The following is a 22246-nucleotide window of genomic DNA, read 5'->3' on the forward strand; positions in this document are numbered from 1 at the left end:
GAAAAACACAGAAAGGTCAAGTAAGGGAACAAGGGGAAAAACAAGATGCAACTAAGTTCAAGCCTAAGACACACACAATAAAAATACCTGCACTAAAACACTAAGCTATGCAGGCAAAACTAGGAGAAGATTAAGAGGAAAAACAGGATACATATAATTAGGAAAAAGAGTAAGTCAGGTGAAAGGAAGCAGTGTAGGTTGGAACGGTGGGGACTGTGGTGTGATTAAGATGTTCATGGTAAGGGCAGGAGTTTCCCTCAGGGGGCTTTGGGGTAAAAAAAATGGGTTCTGTGGGAGAAGAAGCTTTATGGGACTATAAGGGAGATAAAAGTGAAAGTATTTTTGGTTAGTTAGATCACAAATAACATACAGCAATTGGAAACAGAGGCAGGAGATGGATAGGTGTAAATGGGTAGGAAAAGGCAGGATATGGGAAGAATTAGTGGAGGGGTAGCAAAAAGGAGGAGTTAATAGCTGAACAGGTACATAAAGCAATGTGGTAGGAGATGGGTAGGAAGAAAACAGGGAAGTGAAGTTATAATGTGGAAAGAAACCAGAAGATAAGGTAAGCCATCTGCACCCAAAACAAAATGTATCAAGGGAATTTTCTAGTTGTGATACTTCCATGTTTAGGCAGCAGCAAGTTATCCTTTACTTCCATGTTAGGTTAACAAAAGCAAATGTATACAACTACACAGCATTCTGGCATTGCTATAATTTTCAAGACATTACAGTCCCTGAAACAGAACAGTACATTACACAAACAAACAAACCAATATCTCAGATGCCCAGGTGAGAGCTGCTCTCTCTAAAGCAAAAAACACAGCATCAATGGGACCGGACGGTGTCCCCGGCTGTGTGCTACATGAACTCAGTGAGGAACTAAACCCACACATAAGGCTGCTGTTTAATCTTAGCCTTACTACAGGATACCTACCCAAAGAATGGCGTACGGCAACTGTGGTCCCACTCCACAAAGGCGGTGCTTCTACGGACCCTGGAAATTACCGCCCCATAAGCTTGACGAGCCTTGTCTGCAAAGCTATGGACAGGATCATAATGGAACTCATAAATAAAGACATTGGGGACCTACAGACACTGGATCCTACCCAATTTGGCTTTGTCAAGGGCAGATCCTGCCTCTTGAACTTGGTCGACTTTTTCGAAACAGTTTTTGTGTTTTTGGTCTTCCCGAGTGATCCATTGTGTTTTTTGTACTGTTTTTCACTCGCTCCATCTCTTTGTTGTGTTTTTCAAAACAGTCACTAAGGCCGTTGATGAGGGTAAGGCAGTTCACACAGCCTACCTTGACCTAGCAAAAGCGTTCAACACAATACCCCACTCGGGCATCATAGAAAAGCTCACCAGCTTAGATGTAAACCCATATGTCACAAGATGGGTTGCAAACTGGCTCAAGGACAGAACACACAGGGTTAGAGTTGCTGGTGCCATGTCAGACTCTAAGCCAGTCACGAGCGGTGTCCCACAGGGCTCAGTCCTGGGCCCCCTCTTGTTCGGCATTTATTTTTCTGAAGTGCAGGCAAACATAGGGGGATTGTGGCTGACAAAATTTGCAGATGACTGCAAACTGGGCACCATAATTGACACTCCATCAGACACAGACATCCTCCAGAGAGGTCTCATAGAAATGGATAACTGGTGCCAGAGCCATGGCCTTAAGCTAAATGCCAAAAAATGTATAGTCATACCCTTTGGGAAAAACAAGTTAACCCCTAATTACCACATAGGTGGTAATCCATTAAACACGGAAGAAGTTATCAGGGACCTGGGGACCCAAGTTGACAGTAACCTCTCTTTGGCACTCACATTGCCAAAGTGGTTAGGAAGACCTTCTACATTGCCCACCTGATCATGAAGGGATTCACATCCAGATCAGGAGAGGTCATTGTACCCCTGTACTCTTCACTTATCAGACCAATGATTGAGTACAACGCCCCATTCGGAATGTACCTTACCCGACACCTGCAGCAGTTGGAAAGACCCCAAAAGTTCCTCACCAAAAGGATAAAGGCTCAAACATATGTCATACGATGCCCGACTGAAGAATCTCCAGCTCTATTCAGTCGCATACCGTCTGCTCAGAGGTGATCTGTGCCTGACATACAAGGCCATGTCCAACCCGGAATTAATGGACATGCTCCACCTCAAAAAATCCAAATCCACCAGAGCCATGAGAGCAAGAGACTTAAACCTCAACACGGATATAAATAGGACGTGCTGGAGGGACAGATTCATCACCCAGAGACTCCCTACACTATGGAACAGAATCCCAGTCCATGTGAGGCAGAGCCCCTCACTGACTCTGTTCAAGAGAAATCTTGACGAGTGGATGGGAGATCGTAGGTTTACCCCGGGAATCATCTCTGTATCACTGCTGGACAGAGGCTCAGCAAACTAATGGGTATAGTATTCTCATCCTAAGGGGTGGTGAAAGCCACACACACTCTGGCTAGGCTTATAAATGCCCTAGGGCAGATAGCCTAGTATGAACCTATGAACCTAAATCAAGCATCAAAACATAAAATGAGGAATCAGTAATTACTTTGTTCAGCCATTAAACCTATCGATACAAGCCTAGAATGAGACTGAAGATACCAAAAGCAAACTAATAAGTTTATGATATAGTAACAGTTATCAGGCAAACACGGATAGAACATGCAATCCTGAACTCTATTCCTGATGTAGCACAGAGAATCGTCTAGTCTTCTATGTTTCCCAAGAACTGCCTGAAGGCTTAAAAGCCTCTGCATAATTCTCTGTCCAGTAGCTTTCTTCAACTTGATTTTAAATAATTTGTCTACCATGACCCAACTTGTGCTGATGAAGGGGGACTTATTGAGTGGCAAGTAATAGCTTTCTTAGCTGGAGTGAGAAATACCTGCAATACAGCAAGCTTGTTTCCACCTATCAAATCTCCTTCTTTCTATGGTGGGGATGAAAGCTAACTATTGAATGAGAGTGAACAAAGTCTTTCCAAAGCAGCAGCTTAATGCTTTACTGTAGACTATGCCAAAAACTGTAGGCTTCCATGAAAGCTCAAGCGCACCCACACTTACAGACACACTACAGAACGATACAACATTGCACAAATTCAAATGCATATTAAAATAATAATAAAGCACACTTGTCACAACTTAAAATTATAGAGATCAACTTACACAATATATCAAGCACGCTGTCAGCTAAACCAACTTCAAACAATTGATAGGAGGTGCACAGTTGCTTATGTATCTGTGGCTGTCAGCTCTTAGATTACTACCAGATGGATTCCTCTTACGAAAACTTTAGGGCTGTACTACCTGAAAAAACTATATATATATATATATATATATATATATATATATATATATATATCTATATATATATATATATATATATATATATATATATATATATATATATATATATATATATATAATATGTTTGCAAAATCTGGTTCTAATAATATTGATGCCATCTAAGCTATACTCTCACACCTGTCAAATGCATGTTTGCTCTCATGTTCGACAGCAACTGTCTCAGTTACAGTAAATTTAAATGCAAGAAAAATACATTGCCTTACATGTTCAATATAAATAATTTCTCACATTTGCATTCAGAAAGAAATGCTGCACAAAAAGGTAAGAAAATAAATAAGGAAATGACAATTAATTAAACAAATTTTTTGTCTTTTTCTACAGACAATCAGAGAGAGAAGAAAGACGCACTAAATAAAAACAAATCAGCAATACAGTGATTGATGTTTCACATGATACTTTTCTTTTTGTTTAAAAACAAAATATGCAGGGTTCTTTTTATATTTCATTAATTGCAATGTCCGATAATCTACTGCATAATACTTAATAAAGTTATAGTGACAGTTACTGCAGAAGCTAAAGTACTAGTTGTTTTCATTTTGAAGCCCAAAGTTTGAATCTCCCATCCAACATCTGACAAGTGTGTGACACTAAGGAGGTCACTTACCCACACAGTATCCCCAGCTCATTCCTTTAAATAAACGTGGGCCTAAGAGTTTTCCCAATTAACAAATGAATAATTTGTACCAAATAAGATAATTATATAATAACAATGATAAGATGAACAGGGATCAAGCATGCAATCCTGAACTCTATTACTGAGGTAGCAAGGAGAATCAGAAGTCGTCTAGTCCTCTAAGATTCTTAAGAACTGCCTGAAGTTTTAAAAACCTCTACATAATCCTTCGTACGTGCTATGTTCATATTTATATAAAATGACTTTTACAAGAGAGCTTTTTTGCTGTCGTGATATATTTGATATCCTGTTGGAGAGCTTGCCATAACAAAGAGCATCTATTTACAGCCTCTTCTTCCGGTTTAAAATTTTTAAAATAACTTATAGTGAGTTCTCTAATTTGTCTCAGACAGCAAATCAATTAATTAAAGAATTTAAATTTCATGATAAAATTTTGTTATCAAACTATTGGGAAGAGAAAATTTTACTGACAGATAGAAGTAATATGTTAAAAGCAATTGACTTGACCATCAAATCTACTTCTCTTCAAAAATTAATATATACCCAGTTGATGATTTGGAACAATGCATATTATACATGCCTTGCCCTGCATAAATTTAATCCTAAAAATTCCCCAACTTGTCCATATTGTAAAAATCAACCAGCTGATCTTCTTCATATGTTCTGGAGTTGCAAATGTATTTTCAAACTTTGGAATTCCCTTAAGATTCAACTTCAGAAGGTGGGTTACCAAAGTACAACGTTATCATGGCTTAACAAGTCTAGTCTGCAAAGCTATAGAGAGGATCATAATGGAGCTCATAAACAAAGATATAGGGGACTTGCAGACATTGGACCCGACCCAGTTTGGCTTTGTCAAGGGAAGATCATGCCTTTTGAACTTGGTCGACTTCTTCGAAATAGTCACCAAGGCCATTGATGAGGGAAAGGCAGTCCATACAGCCTACCTTGACCTTGCAAAGGCTTTCGACACAATACCCCACTCGGGTATTGTAGAAAAACTTACCAGCTTAAATGTAAACCCATATGTCACAAGATGGGTTGCAAACTGGCTTAAGGACAGAACCCACAGGGTTAGAGTTGCTGGCGCTGTGTCAGACTCCAAGCCGGTCACAAGTGGTGTCCCACAGGGCTCGGTCCTTGGCCCCTATTGTTTGGCATCTACTTCTCAGAAGTACAGGCCAACATGGGAGGACTTTTGACAAAGTTTGCAGATGACTGCAAACTGGGCGCCATAGTGGAAAGTGCATCGGACACGGATATCCTTCAGAAGGGACTCACGGAAACAGATAGCTGGTGCCAGAGCCATGGCCTGAAGTTAAACGCCAAAAATGTATAGTCATACCCTTCGGGAAAAACAAGGTAACCCCAAGCTACCATATAGGTGGCAATCCACTAAGCACAGAAGAGGTTATCAGGGACCTGGGGACCCAGGTTGACAGTGGCCTTTCTTTTGACACTCACATTGCTAAAGTGGTTAGAAAGACCTTCTACATTGCCCACCTGATCATGAAGGGATTCACATCCAGATCTAGTGAGGTCATTGTTCCCTGTACTCTTCACTTATCAGACCAATGATCGAGTACAATGCCCCATTCGGGATGTATCTCACCCGACATCTGCAGCAATTGGAGAGACCCCAAAAGTTCCTCACCAAAAGGATAAAGGACTCCAAAATCTGTCATATGCTGCCAGATTGAAGAAACTCCAGCTCTATTCAGTCGCATACCGTCTGCTCAGAGGTGACATGTGCCTGACATACAAGGCCATGTCCAACCCGAATTAATGGACATGCTCCACCTCAAAAAATCCAAATCCACCAAAACCACTAGAGCAAGCAACTTAAACCTTAGCACGGATATAAATAGGACTTGCTGGAGGGATAGATTTATCACTCAGAGACTCCCTATGCTGTGGAATAAAATCCCGGTCCATGTGAGGCAGAGCACCTCGCTGACTCTGTTCAAGAGAAATCTAGACCTGTGGATGGGAGATCGTAGGTTTACCCCGGGAATCATCTCTGGGTCACTGCTGGACAGAGGCACAACAAACTAATGGGCACAGTATTTTTTCATATAAGGGGTGGCGTAAGCCACAATAATTTGGGCTAGGCTTATAAATGCCTTAGGGCAGATAGCCTAGTATAAACCTATGAACCTATTTATGATTCTGCATATTCCCCCGAAAGAGATCCCTAAATCACAAATTATTATATATATTAATATTTTTTTATTAATGAAGCTTTATATAGCTACAAATTGGTTAGACCCATCTAAAACTTCATGGCAAAACTTTAGAGTTCTAGCGACAAAACATATATTGGCTCATAAACTACTGTTAAACCCACATAATAAGAATGTTAACAATCCAAAAATTTGGGAACAAATTTTTAATATCATACTAGCATAGTATTTTCAACTTGGAAATAAATAATTATTTATGTGTGGAGGGAGAATTTCGTAATCAACTGTCTATTACTTGCATTTACTCATATTTTTTTTATATTTAAATGTGTTACATGGAAGCATTCTTGTAAATATTGTATATAGGGTGTGGTTATTAGTGATATTAGATAATGGTTTTTGTTTTGTGAATATATGTTATTTTTGTTCTTCATTGTGTATGAAAATAATATAATAATAAAGATTCATTATGGAAAAAAAAGAAGAGAGCTTTTTTATGAATCAGCTACAAACAGCACAAAACAATAGCATATACACTTAAAAATAGTTAAAACTTTCAAAAACTTGAAATGAGAAATTAACATAATCTAGTTACAAAAGGAGCTGTGCCACCCAGATCTCTCATAAGGAAAATCACATCATGAGTGGAGTAACAGAGGATTAACTAATTCCCCAGGGAAGATGCTGGGGTGAGGATTACATAGCCCTGGAAAGAGTGACTCAAGACTTGGCAAGTCTTTGAATAATTCCACTGAGGATTATATACCATGAACTGATTAATGAAGAACTCAATACATTCCTGGGGGAGAAGTGTAAGACTGATCTAAGTCTGACAAGGGAAATGCAGACCTTGATATACTTCTGGGAGGTTACACAGCCTAATTACAGGTAACGCAGCACTAGGCAGAGATCCCTGAGGGGAAATGACACTGATGGACACTCTTTGTGATATGGGTATAGGACTGTAAATAATCCTGGGGAAGACATAGTATAATTTAAGGTAATACATGACCGGGCATATTCTTAAGTGAGAACAGAAACAATCAATACTTCAAAAGGTCACTTTGTTAAAACCAGGCATGTTGACTTCAGTTTCACTAAGATGAGTTAAACTAAGAGACACACTTACCTCAAAAAAATGAATGATGATGAGTGATTGAGTTTGAGACTGTCTGTTTTCAACCGTGACAAACAACAAAGTAAAGGCTTTTTTTTTAAGTGGCTGCTAGTCAAGGACTCAGGAATCCAGAAATATTTCCTCCCTATAGCAAGCACCCAAAGAAAGCTGTTTGCAATCCCAATTAGTCAGATAGATTCAAACTGGCAATGGTAGTCGGCAGCACTAGCACCGTGTACTGTACAGTAGCAACTGCAAGTAACCAAAAGTACCTGTCTTGTCCTGCACTGCCTGCTAATACGGATTGTTTCTCACTTTCTCTTTCAGAAAGAGAGTGAGAACCAATCAGCAGTCATCCTGCCATTCACATCACGTACGTGACTGCGGATGTGGCAGTCCGCCCCCCTTCCACTTTACTGTGCGGTTACCACACAGACTTCTGGGCATCATACACTGATGCAGAACTCTCCATAGTCTGGACTGCCTTTACAGCAGTCTGAGACAGTCTAGCTTTAGAGAAAAAAAGAAAAAAAAAACGGAATTCGCCGAGCAACAAGCATGCTCAGTTTGAGTTCCATGACTTTGTGAGTCAGTCGGACTCGTTTTTACAGCAAGTCAGACATTTTTTTTTTATTTCAAAATATTTTATTGTGCAAGTTGTGTCTTTTCTTTTTCTTCACACAGCTGGGGGGGGGGGGGCTGCAGTCCTGCAGTCCAATGTTATGAGCCGCCCCTGGTCAAAACATGCTAGAGTGAGAAATGTGTGTCTCAGAGATTACTCCTTCTTTGGAAAAGGCTTCCTACTCAGGTTAAGGAGAACCCTTCTCTGGCCATCTTCAAATGCAGCTTGAATCAATGGATGGGGAATTACAAATTCATGCCTGGGATAGCACTTTTGTTCATTATGGACAGGGACAATCTGTAAGATATTCAAAGCATAGGTACAAATCCATGCCATTCTTTTGCCCCTAGGGACATATTGGGTCAAATTGGATTACATTGGCAAGGCTTGTAAGGCGTAAGCCTAGTAATCTCCTGTGAACCTATGAAGCTATGAACCTATGAATGATTCAGATTAAAATACCTAGAGAAGTGACTATGAAAGGCTGTCTAGAACATGAAGTTGTCATGGGAAAGAACTTCTACAGCCTTATTTTTCATATCTGGTAAAGCCCATCAATTACCAAACAATCAGAAACATAAAAAACTTCAATACAACAAGCTTCATTAATATGCTCAAAGCCTGTAACTGGTCTCCTCTCAAATACCTAAAACTAGATGAAGCAGTACAGTATTTCTACTCTACCTTCCTAAACATCATTGATTCCTTGCCCCCCCCCCTTTGAAACATCAGAGTTTAATCTAATCATGCCCCTTGGATGACTAAAGACACTAGATCTGTACCAAAATCCAGAGATAAAGCCTGGGCTCTTTGGCATAAAACAGGACACCTATAGACGAGCAGGTTTTCCTTGAACTCTGTAACAAAGCAAAGAAATGTGTCAAAACAGACAAAACTAGTTACTTCCACAATATCCAATCTAGATATCATCACAATCCCAAAACATTTTGGTCAGCAATTAACAATATTCTCCACCCTGGAAAATCAGGCACTCCCCCTCCAACCTTAACAGATACCTCAAATAATATTTCCTCCCTATTTAACAAATTCTCATTGAATCAATCATCGCACTTGCTAACTCTCAGAGCTGTCCATTCTCAAACTTGCCATCTGATCTTCATACTAATAATAATGGCTTTAGCTTCCACCCTGTTCCTACAGACATAATCAGAAACCTCCTAGGAAATTAAAACCTAGCACTTTAGCTTCTGAAAAACTCCCTGCTGAATTCCTAAAAATAGCTGCCATGCCATAGCATATCCAGTATCCATTCTCATCAACTGTTCTATACCTGAAAACCTAGTCCCAGAGATCTGGAAAGTGTCTCATGTCATTCCATTACATAAAGGTGGTAATTCTAAAGCACTAACAAACTATCACCATATAGGCATACTCTCATCTCTAGCCGAAATACTGGAGAGGTGTGTACACAAACAAATCATGAAATACCTTAACACCAACAACCTTCTCACTAATACTCAACATGGTTTCAGGCTATACCACAGCACCATAACAGCCCTTATGTCATTCACTCATACAATTAACACACACAGAAATAATGGTAATTATGTGTCCTCTGTCTTTCCAGATCTCTCCAAGGCATTTGATAAGGTTAACCATAATAAACTCATTATATCCTTCTCTAAACTAAATCTTAGTAAACTCACCCTCACCTGGTTTCAGAGTTACTTAACAAATAGACAGCAAGCAGTGCAATGGAGGCAATAACTCTCTCCTCTTTTACCAGTTACAATAGGCATTCCCCACGGCTCAATACTTGGTCCCTTACTTTTCTCTATGTTTACTAACAACCTCCACACTTCAACTCTTCATGCTTCAGCCACCCAATACGCTGATGACACTACACTAATCTGTTCTTCACCTTATCTCCAAGAACTACAAGTGAAAACTCAGGCCTCCTTCCGCTCTGTAGAAGAATGACTCAATAATTCTCAACTAATACTAAACCCTAACAAAACAAAACTTCTCAACTTCTTTCCAACTAACCACGCCACTCATGCACCCACATTTACTGTCACATCTAACAATAACACTACTATCCTTCTTGTCACTCACACCAAACTTCTTGGAGTTGGGATAGACCACAACATGAGGTTTGACACTCACATTTCACTCACCATTAAGAAAGTTCACAAAATTTAGGGGACTATACAGAAACAAACAATTCCTCACAAATAGCACTAAAGCCAAAACAGCACAAGCACACCTCCTGTCCACACTACTATATGCCTCCCCTATCCTCACCAACCTCAAAAAATCATGCATATCTTAACTTGAAGTTTGCTATAACAAAATAGCAACGTTTGCCTAATAGTTCACATCTCAATCAGCACTGTTCAGCCCTAAAAAAACTCAACTGGCTAGAACTTCCTCCACTTCTACTTTATAACTAACTTATACTAACCCAAAAAATACTTTATTACCCCAAGAAAACCCCATCATTACAAAACCTAATACAACCTTACTCCAGTACTAGGGTCCTACGTTCCAATAACAAACATCTTCTACAAGTCACTATAGCCAACAACTCTGCAGGAGCTTCTCTCTATTCGAACTATATAGCCAAAACATGGAACACTCTGTCCACAAATATAATAGCCATCACTACCTTAAACCAGTTAAAAAAATGCCTAAAAACACACTTCCAATTAAATTGGACCTGCAATTGTAACTCACCAGGACAGAGTACCTCCATCTTATGTCTGCTCATTCATAATAACCTTCCCTCCAATACTGTCAGGTAGTTAACCTGATTTTTTTTTTCAGCTTAAATAGCCTATTCATCATACTTCATATCCTAATCTTCCTTCCACACTTAATCCTTTGCTCTGTGTTTAATGTTTAATGATATCTCTGAATAGATATTCTATAACCAGACTGCTTAATGGTGTCTTCCTATAATCAGTGTAAACTTATCTATTTTTCTTTATCTTGTGTTATCACTTAATTTTTCTATCATAAATGATTTCTTGTATATGAAAATGTAAATGTCACTCTTCTGTAACTACAAAGGTGTATTCTGTCAAATATTGTCTTTGTAATATGTGAAGCATTTCTCCCAGGGCCTCCGCTGAAAAAGTACCTGTGTCCAGTCGGATGAACAAATGTAAAATAAAATAAATAATAAATACATTTGAAGTAAGGGCTAATACCATCCAAGGCTTACTGTTCAAAGCTGATTAACTAATAGTGCCAAATCAGTTAAGAAAGACATGCTGTGAAGAATGCACAGGTCTCATTTGTGCTGAGTTCAATGGAAAGAAGGTATTCTGTGTTGTCTTGGCCAGAAGTGTTTGTATAAATATAGCAAGATGTCCTGACGTGTTGTGTGTAATGCATATTACAATAACAATCCAGGAGAAGGTATGATAATGAGTTACATTGTGTATGCCTGGATTTAATTCCCATAACTCTTAATTTGCCTACAGTGCAACTCTCAGTAACTCAGTTTGTGCTCCCACATTTCCTAAAAAGAGTCATTTGCCTCGTGGCGTTATCTAGTGAACAAAATGAATAAAACAAGAATATCTTATTTCCAAGAAGATGATGGGGTAAGATTGGGACATTTTGTTTCAGCACTGAGAAAATGTTTACTTAATTTGGATTATGTTGGGATATTCTCAGATTAAATGAAATTAACTGACATTACAAACAGAGGTTTTATAAATACACTGCAATATATAGTTTCAAGATCGGATACTGCAGATAGGGTTGTAGCAGGCACTGAACTGCAGTATACAAGTATGGAGCTTTTGTGGAAGAATGAGAAATTTAGCATGTTTTGTCTAGTCAGAATTATGCACAGTCCCATGGTCAAGCTGAGGCAGTAATCTGTGTTATCAAAAAATTATTGAGAAAGTTGCAGATCTCTTACTTTGACTGCTATGTCGATATTCATCTAGCAATACTCTAATATGCTAAAATAGAAATACTCCTCTGTAAAGTGTCGGCCTATTCCCTGAGCAGTTACTAATGTGTCATACATGAAAGGAAGAACTCCTCTGTCCACGTCTTTGCTGACTCCTACAAGTTGAATTCAGGTTCAGAAGAAGCTGAAACATGACCTTTCATTGCAACGACCTTTTTCCTTTAGATGGCAATGAGAAGTTAATAACTCATTGCAAAGATCTCTTCCCATTAAATGGGGATGAGAAGATGGAAATAAGGTAAGAATTCGGTAGCATTCTATTGAGGAGTCTCAAAAAGCTGTTATTTTAAGTAGGTTGGAGGAACACTAGCCAATAGGGATTGCTCGTAACTCGGATTATTCCAAAATGGTGGTCGGCTAGTGAACTGCATCTACACAGAGCTCCCTATTTCATTTTACAGTTAGTAAGTTTTTTATCTTTCTAAAGCTACGGGAAGCTCCTAGAAATAAGGACAAACTTTATATTGTTGGATTGTTTGGACTATTCAGCACTTCTGACCTATAAAAAGCTAAAAATAAGCTACAAAACCTATATTTCTCTTCAAAGCAACATACTCACAGAGACTGACAAGGCCGGACTACAGTTTCACCACTCCGAGGACCACATGGCCAGGCAACTGAAATCTTCAAGTGATCCTGTTATTATGGAAACACAAACAATAAAAGCCAAATCTTCAGCAATTTTTTCGCCAGAAAAGGAGAATATTTCAAAAAGGCAAAAAACTAACAAACAGCAGTCTGAATCTAGCAAAAGTAATGTTAGTTCTAATGAAGATACCAGCTTCCATATGGAGGAACTAAAACAGGCCTTACTTCCCATACATTCAGCTATACAAAACTTCTCGGAACAACTCTCAACTATAGGAAAGTCCATTAATCAAATTGTTGAAAGAGTGGACACACTTGAACTAAAAACACAGTCAAATGAACATCTAATACAATCTCTTTCTGATGAGTTATCTATCAAATCTGTTGCCATAAAAGAATTACAACTGAAATTAACTGATCTAGAAGCAAGAAGTCGGAGAAACAATATTCTGATAAGGGGTCTACCTGAGAACTATGATAATCAAGGCTTACTTATCATCACAAGACAGATATTTGAAGCTCTATTACAGCTAGATGGAGACAAGCCTGAAATAATCATCGAAAGAGCTCATCGTGCACTCCATAAGCGCCAAGATACACTAATTCCCCGTCAAGTGTACACTAAATTGCTTAATTACCAAGTTACACAACAGATTCTATCTTCTGCAAGAAAACACAATCCATTCATGTGGAAAAATCATAAAATTACTTTTTCTCAAGACTTTCCTCTTGCCATCAAAGAAAATAGACGAAAAATGGCTCAGTTTTGTTCTGATCTCATTCAAAGAAATATAAGGTTTCAAATGCGCTATCCCAATGCATTAATTTTTTATAACAAGGAAGTTAAATACACAGCTACCACACAAGCGGAGGCAAAATCAGCCTTTATCAAGGCTTTTAACAAATCTCCAATTGAATAGTACGAATATGTATATCTACATATTAAAAGGTCTGGTATGGCTTTGTTGAGCTTACCTGTTGTTTAATTTACAAATCCGATTTTCGGAAATGCTTCACTGTCTTGTTTGCTTTAGGATGCCATAACTTTATAAGTTTAAAACCCACATGTAAGATTTTCGTATTACAGTAAAGGCGCATTTGTTTTCTGTTTTCTTTTTCTTTTTTTATAAGCTGGGAACAGTCCTGGTGTTTGTTGTTTGCAACTGGGACCTATTAGCATGTAACGCTTCCGGGAGTCCACGCAATACGCTCTCATCACTGCGAGGAATGTTTGGACTATACTCTACAGTCAAACTCTTCAATTTTCATTTTTGGTCTTCTGTAAACTCGAGCGATCAAGTAGTGGGATGCTTCTGAAGTCGGATCTGATTCAAAGCTTATCCAGAACAGAATATGGTTTTGGTAAACTGTTACCAATGTAAATCTCATGTCTTTAGAGTTAAAATACAATTGTTTTTGTGCACCAGTCGCTAGACACTTATACTGTGTTGTCATATATTAAATAAAAGATGACATGGTTGCTGTTGCGGGACTTTTGTTAATACTTGTAGAGGGAAATTATCCATACTGGATGTGTAAATTCATTTGTAGCTAGACAAATATCAGACTTCACTCATGGGTGAAGTTGCTACCAAATCTGTGCTTTTTTTTTGTTTTGTTTTTTTCAACTGCTTTCATAATCCGTAGAAAGCAAGAAATATGTTTGCTTGACTACTAGGTGAATAAAGATGCTAGGTATTGATAGTTTTAGCATGAAATTAGATAATGAGTATAGAGAATGGTGAAACTTATATCCAGAATATATTTAGCCATATACTATAAGCAAGTTCCGAATATTGTTCAAGTATTATTTCAAGCTGTTACACTTGCTACATGTTTTGCATAATAGAAGTTATTGTTAAAGTGTTATATGGTCTATGGATGTTTTTTTTTTTTTTTGGACAGATTTACTGTAACATTTAAAGATGTGTGTTCAATAATTAGTGCTGTTATCTATGTCTATTGATAGTTCTGTATGAAGACATGTTATGGAGACTTGAAGTTATGTGTTACATCAAACTGTAATAAGTCAAGACCTTTTTCTACAGGATCATATATCATGCAGGATATTTAGGTCTTCCTTTTTTTTTTTTTTGTTTTGCTTAGTCATTTTTTAAAAAAAAAAATTAGTCTTCTTATAGCTTATTTAAATGAACAGACATGTGAACCTACCAATAATTTGGATGTTTTCATTTCTAACACAAACATACGTCACAATACATTTAACCTTAGACATTTAGGGATGCTTGCTATGTGTAATGCTAGTGATCTAGGGTGACGGTCTGTTGGAATAGTAATATTTTGTATATACGTATAGATTTGTTTTGGTTATTGTATGTATGTCTATTTACTTCTTCTACTATGGTGATGGGGTGGTTAGGCACTGGGGTCAGTCAGAGGAAGTGTTTTGCTACCGGTAAATACACTGTCATACTTCTTGTAAAGACAACTTTAACATGGCTGTGGGTACTCCTTCTTGTATTGAACTTCAAGACAATATTTATTAAACTGATTTTTTTCCTTCTTGTTTCTTCCCAGACAAGTATAATAATAAATTTCCAATCATACAACAATTCATTATGTTTAGTTAAATCAGGGGTCTTATGAGTTGGTATATAGATTGCCGGAATATTAAAGGTTTACAAAATAATGCAAAAAAAAACCTTTTAATGCATCTTATTTTCAAATCACAGGCTAATATTTGTTTCTTACAAGAAACACATCTGTCAAAAGAGGGTTGGGAGAAAATCTCTAACAGAAAATGGATTAGGGCTATAATAGCGGATGGAGATAGTTCCAATTCTAGGGGCGTAGCCATAATAATTAAGAAACAATTCCAGGGCATTATAAATTAATCTAAATCTGACAAAAATGGGAGATGGTGCTATTCCATTATCCCAGACTTTACAAAACCAGTCTTATTTCTGAATTTATATGGACCCTGCTATCAACAGCATATCTTCATTTTGGAGATCTATAACATTTTATGTTCATTTCAAGATTATCTTTTTATTTTAGGTGGTGACTGGAATGCGGTAATAAACCCCAGACTTGATCGCACCAGTAATTCTCCCTCATACAATTTTCAAGCCTCTATAGCCCTAGAGGAACTCATATCAGACTTTAACCTTGTGGACACTATCACATTTAGTAGTTACCAATCTAAAGAGAGTATGTATACTTTTTACTCTAACTGTCATAAATCTTGGTCACGTCTAGATTTCTTCTTAATTTCCAACTTCTTCTCCAAGTTTAATAATACTTTTAATTGTGAACCCAGATCTTTATCAGATCATGCAAAAATATCTCTTGGAATTTCCTTTACACACATTATATATTCACATACTAATTGGGCCCTTAACAATAATCTACTACAGAATAAAGAAATTGTGAATAGAATTAACAATTCTCTATCTGAATTCTATACAAATTTTGAAAAATCTCAAATTACACTAGATATACAATGGGCAGTTTATAAAACCAAGTTAAGAGGTTATTTAATTAGTAAAGCATCTTTTTTTAAAAAACTCAATAATAAAAAGGAATCAAGTTTGATTTTAAAACTAGCGTCCTTAGAAAAAGATTTAAGATTACATCCAGATCCAAAGATAGAGGAATTGATTATCACAACACGTAAAGAATTACTAGAGTTACATTTGCATAACTACTCATTACAGGAACAGAAATTCATCGCAACTTACTCTGAATGGGCGCAAATTCCTTCAAGAACTCTTTCCAGAATAATCAAAAATAATAATGGTACATCAATAATTTCCATTCTCCAACACAAAGGGAAAATATATAAATCGGACTCCGAAATAATTCAGCTATTCTACGACTGATATTCTGACATCTATAGCAAGAACAACCATATTTCCTCTAATTCACAAATGGAAACTTTTCTTAACTCAATCTCATTCCCTACTCTTAATTCGGATCAATCTTCTTTACTTTCAGCTCCGCTAAATATCCAAGAGATCCAAAATGTTATAAATAATCTAAAAATAGGCAAATCCCCTGGACCAGATGGTTTTACCACTAACTTCTTCAAATCATTCAATCATAAAATTGCTCCTATTCTCCTAAAAGTATTCAATTTCATTATAAAAAATGATATTACAGACCTACATTGGAATAACTCAAAAACAATTCTATTACCAAAAAATAACCAGGATAAAACAGACCCACACAACTATAGACCTATCTCACTTATAAATGTGGACATCAAAATTTTTGCAGCAGTACTAGCCAATAGACTCAAACAGATAATGCCACATATAATATCACCAGATCAAGTTGGCTTTATGTCAAACAGACACACATGGGACAACACACTAATGTTGGATTCTCTTATACAGTTTACTAAAAAAGAGAAAAAATCGTTATATGCTCTTACACTGGATGCATCCAAAGCATTTGACAGGGTGAATTGGGACTTCTTGTTTGCTACTCTGTCACATTTTAATATACCCAAATCTTTTTCAGATATGATTAGAATTCTATATACAAACTCACATACTTTCTTATATGTAAATAAAAAATGCTCCAACAAAATTTTGATTACCAATGGAACTAGACAAGGTTGTTCTCTCTCCCCCTTCCTTTTTAATCTATTTATTGAACCTTTCTTCTTATACATCATCCAGAATACACATCATTTTATACCCAGAATTCTTAATACTCAAGTAACGCTATCGGCATTTGCCGATGATCTAAACATATATTTCCAATTGCCCAACACTGATCTTCCAAAAATTTTAAATGCAATCAGTAAATTTTCTGATGCATCTGGTTGTCAAATCAATGAAAAAAAATCTCACATTTTCCCAATTAACCCGGAATCACACAAATCTTTTCTTTTTTCTGAGTCTCCTTTTCATTTATCATATCATCTCAAATATTTAGGCATTAACTTTGCTCATAATCAAGCTTCTATGCTTCAAAATAATCTCCTAAAATCATGGTCTAATATATGTCAAGACTTACAAAGATGGAAACTGTTAAATTTAACATTTCTTTCCAAAGTTGCCATTGTGAAAATGAATATTTTACCCAGACTTCTCTATCAATTCAATGCGACAAATATAATAATTTCAAATAAGTTATTTTCACAAATAAATAAAGATATAGCAACATTTCTTTGGTTTCCTAAGAAAGTTAGGATCTCCTATTCCAAACTGAGTCTTTCCAAAGAAAAAGGAGGTGTGGGCCTTCCAAATTTCTATCTTTATTATATGATTATATGTTCTAATAGACTGTGGTCCATCTCAAGCATGAGTAGCAAAATTCAATTTTATTATCCGGCTTGGATGAAGATATGGAATCGACATATAACGAACAATAATATAAATCCTAAAGCTATTCCCTTTTTAACGCTTAGCTCTCTTAGTAACTCAAAATTACTTCCAATGCTGAAATTTAAAATTAAAATATTTCAAAAACTGATTAAAGATATTAACCTTGAGTATGCTCTTTTCTTTCTTCAACCAATACACCTTAATCCAAATCTTAAAATTAATAATAAATCTATAGACCTTACTGAATTCCCTCTTATCAAAGATCTTAAAGTCTGGGATATTTTTAAATATAAATCTGCTTCCATAACAGAGTTACGGGAAATGTTTAGGGTAAATAACAAATATACAACTATTCTTCATCAAATAAGAGACCTAATAATATCACAATCTAGTAATATATCTCCTGATTCTCAGGAAATTGATAAATTAACTGAAATTATTGCTACAATATCAAATCCTAAAAATACAACTTCAGTCTCCTATAAATTATTATACCCCCTACTTCACAAAGAGGTATGCCTTTTTGCTAATTACTGGGATAATCAAGGTTTATCTATTACAATTGATCAAAAATTACTAGCTATAAAAACTACTATAGAGCTATCTCCTTTCAAAAAATTACTATACACCCAATTGATGTTAAACAATAATGCTTATTATACCCCCGTTATACTAAATAAATTTGATGCTAATAGATCCACTGTTTGCACTTGCTGTCCCTTCCCTAGAGCCGATCTACTTCACATTATGTGGCACTGCAATTACTCCTATAAACTTTGGTGTTCTCTTAAAGTTCGTCTTAAAAAAATGGGGTACTATAGTTCTACACTATCTTGGGATACGGCTATTCTAAATGTTCCACCTTCCAAGATATCAAAAATACATTTACATATTCTAATCATTTTATGTTCTCTCATCAAAATGTACATCATATTTAATTGGTTGGATGGCAGCAAATTGTGTTGGAGGGGATTTAAAGAGATGGCAATTAAATATATCTCCGCACAAAAGCTAATCATAAAGAGCACTAGGAAGAAAGCTTATTTCAATAAACTTTGGAGAAGCTTATTCAAAGTGATTTTGTGTTAGTAAATTATGTCAAGGCGCACAAGGTTCTCTATCCTTATGTTTTGTATTCTTTAATACGAGAGGTTTTTTTTTATGTACAGGAGTATCACATTCCTTTAAAACAAGAGGTCTGAATTTATTGCACATAGTCATGGTAGCTGGTTATTGATGTAAATAGTTGTATATATTAAGTTGTTAGGATTAGTTAGTTAACAATGCATGTCTTAGTATCATGTTCTTTTTTATTATTGACTTTCCTTTCATTGTTACTTGAATTTCAATTTTATGTGTTCTTCTACTGTATGCATTGTTTTTATTTTTATTTTTTATGGAAATAATAAAAGATTATTTGAGAAAAAAAAAAAGTGGATTGCTCGTAACTCTCATGCCTTAATGGCACTATAATAATAAAGGAATTGGGAATAGGGGGAACACTAGCCACCTAGGGATTACTCTTAAGTCACATGCGTTAACAACACTATAACAGTAAGAGGATCGGAAGGTGAGGAAAACACTAGACACCAGGGATTTTTGTTTAAAGATATCATTTAAAAAATATCCATAGAGCAAAAGGTTTTGAATCATGCATTTTTGACTCAATAAACCACTTCATCAGCCCACTGCACTAACTGAAACAGTAAGTGCAACAGATATTTTCATATATATTTATTTATGAGCATGGGCATTACGCAATGCTTGCAGCATGTTGCCACATACAAGAGGGAGGGACAAGAAGCTTGTGCCCTACCATGTATTCAGTGAAGGATATGAAGTGTGAAACCTGAATGTTTAGCATTGTGGACTGACTGTAGGTTTCCTTTTTTTCTCTGCGGTTGGCCTGTGGCACCTTCTGCGGTTTTTACTGCTACTATTGGATTACTTTTTCGTTTCTGTTCTAAGAACCTAATACTTTTAATAAAGTATTTCATATTTTCCAAGGTGCCTTGTATGCTGGTCCTCTTTCTTTGCCTGATATCCTGTTGACTTCAGGACCCTGCAGCTGCCGTACTCGCAGAGGTTGTAACAATTGTAGGCTTCCTTTTTTTCTCTGCGGTTGGCCTGTGGCACCTTCTGCGGTTTTTACTGCTACTATTGGATTACTTTTTCATTTGTGTTCTAAGAACCTAATACTTTTAATAAAGTATTTCATATTTTCCAAGGTGCCTTGTATGCTGGTCCTCTTTCGTTGCCTGATATCCTGTTGATTTCAGGACCCTGCAGCTGCCGTACTCGCAGAGGTTGTAACAATTGTAGGTTTCCTTTTTTTCTCTGCGGTTGGCCTGTGGCACCTTCTGCGGTTTTTACTGCTACTATTGGATTACTTTTTCATTTGTGTTCTAAGAACCTAATATTTTTAATAAAGTATTTCATATTTTCCAAGGTGCCTTGTATGCTGGTCCGCTTTCTTTGCCTGATATCCTGTTGACTTTAGGACCTTGCAGCTGCCGCACTTGCAGAGGTTGTAACAATTGTAGGTTTCCTTTTTTTCTCTGCGGTTGGCCTGTGGCACCTTCTGCGGTTTTTACTGCTACTATTGGATTACTTTTTCGTTTGTGTTCTAAGAACCTAATACTTTTAATAAAGTATTTCATATTTTCCAAGGTGCCTTGTATGCTGGTCCTCTTTCTTTTCCTGACATCCTGTTGACTTTAGGACCCTGCAGCTGCTGTACTCGCAGAGGTTGTAACAATTGTAGGTTTCCTTTTTTTCTCTGCAGTTGGCCTGTGGCACCTTCTGCGGTTTTTACTGCTACTATTGGATTACTTTTTCGTTTGTGTTCTAAGAACCTAATACTTTTAATAAAGTATTTCATATTTTCCAAGGTGCCTTGTATGCTGGTCCTCTTTCTTTGCCTGATATCCTGTTGACTTTAGGACCCTGCAGCTGCCGTACTCGCAGAGGTTGCAACAGTTGTAGGTTTCCTTTTTTTCTCTGCGGTTGGCCTGAGGCACCTTCTGCGGTTTTTACTGTGGCTAGGCTTATAAATGCCCTAGGGCAGATAGCCTAGTATGAACCTATGAACCTATAACCTCGAAAAAGGGCATAGCAAAATAAATTTAAAATGGGTGGTGAAAGTCAAACACATTCTGGCTAGGCTTATAAATGCCCTAGGGCAGATAGCCTAGTATGAACCTATGAACCTATGAACCTATTGGATTACTTTTTTGTTTTTGTTCTAAGAACCTAATACTTTTAAAAAAGTATTTCATATTTTCCAAGGTGCCTTGTATGCTGGTCTTCTTTCTTTGCCTGATATCCTGTTGACTTTAGGACCCTGCAGCTGCGGTACTCGCAGCGGTTGTAACAATTGTAGGTTTCCTTTTTTTCTCTGTGGTTGGCCTGTGGCACCTTCTGCGGTTTTTACTGCTACTATTGGATTACTTTTTTGTTTGTGTTCTAAGAACCTAATACTTTTAATAAAGTATTTCATATTTTCCAAGGTGCCTTGTATGCTGGTCCTCTTTCTTTGCCTGATATCCTGTTGACTTTAGGACCCTGCAGCTGCTGTACTCGCAGAGGTTGTAACAATTGTAAGTTTCCTTTTTTTCCCTGCGGTTGGCCTGTGGCACCTTCTGCAGTTTTTACTGCTACTATTTGATTACTTTTTCGTTTGTGTTCTAAGAAGCTAATACTTTTAATAAAGATTTCATATTTTCCAAGGTTCCTTGTATGCTGGTCCTCTTTCTTTGCCTGATATCCTGTTGACTTTAGAACCATGCAGCTGCGCTACTCGCAGCGGTTGTAACAATTGTAGGTTTCCTTTTTTTCTCTGCGGTTGGCCTGTGGCACCTTCTGCGGTTTTTTACTGCTACCATTGGATTACGTTTTCGTTTCTGTTCTAAGAACCTAATACTTTTAATAAAGTATTTCATATTTTCCAAGGTGCCTTGTATGCTGGTCCTCTTTCTTTGTCTGATATCCTGTTGACTTTAGGACCCTGCAGCTGCTGTACTCGCAGAGGTTGTAACAATTGTAGGTTTCCTTTTTTTCTCTGCGGTTGGCCTGTGGCACCATCTGCGGTTTTTACTGCTACTATTGGATTACTTTTTCGTTTGTGTTCTAAGAACCTAATACTTTTAATAAAGATTTTATATTTTCCAAGGTGCCTTGTATGCTTGTCCTCTTTCTTTGCCTGATATCCTGTTGACTTTAGGACCCTGCAGCTGCCGTACTCGCAGAGGTTGTAACAATTGTAGGTTTCCTTTTTTTCTCTGCGGTTGGCCTGTGGCACCTTCTGCGGTTTTTACTGCTACTATTGGATTACTTTTTCATTTGTGTTCTAAGAACCTAATACTTTTAATAAAGTATTTCATATTTACCAAGGTGCCTTGTATGCTGGTCCTCTTTCTTTGCCTGATATCCTGTTGACTTTAGGACCCTGCAGCTGCCGTACTCACAGAGGTTGTA

Source organism: Protopterus annectens, chromosome 2.part1 (assembly GCF_019279795.1).
Source record: "Protopterus annectens isolate FY-2018-M chromosome 2.part1, PAN1.0, whole genome shotgun sequence".
NCBI lineage: Eukaryota > Metazoa > Chordata > Ceratodontiformes > Protopteridae > Protopterus > Protopterus annectens.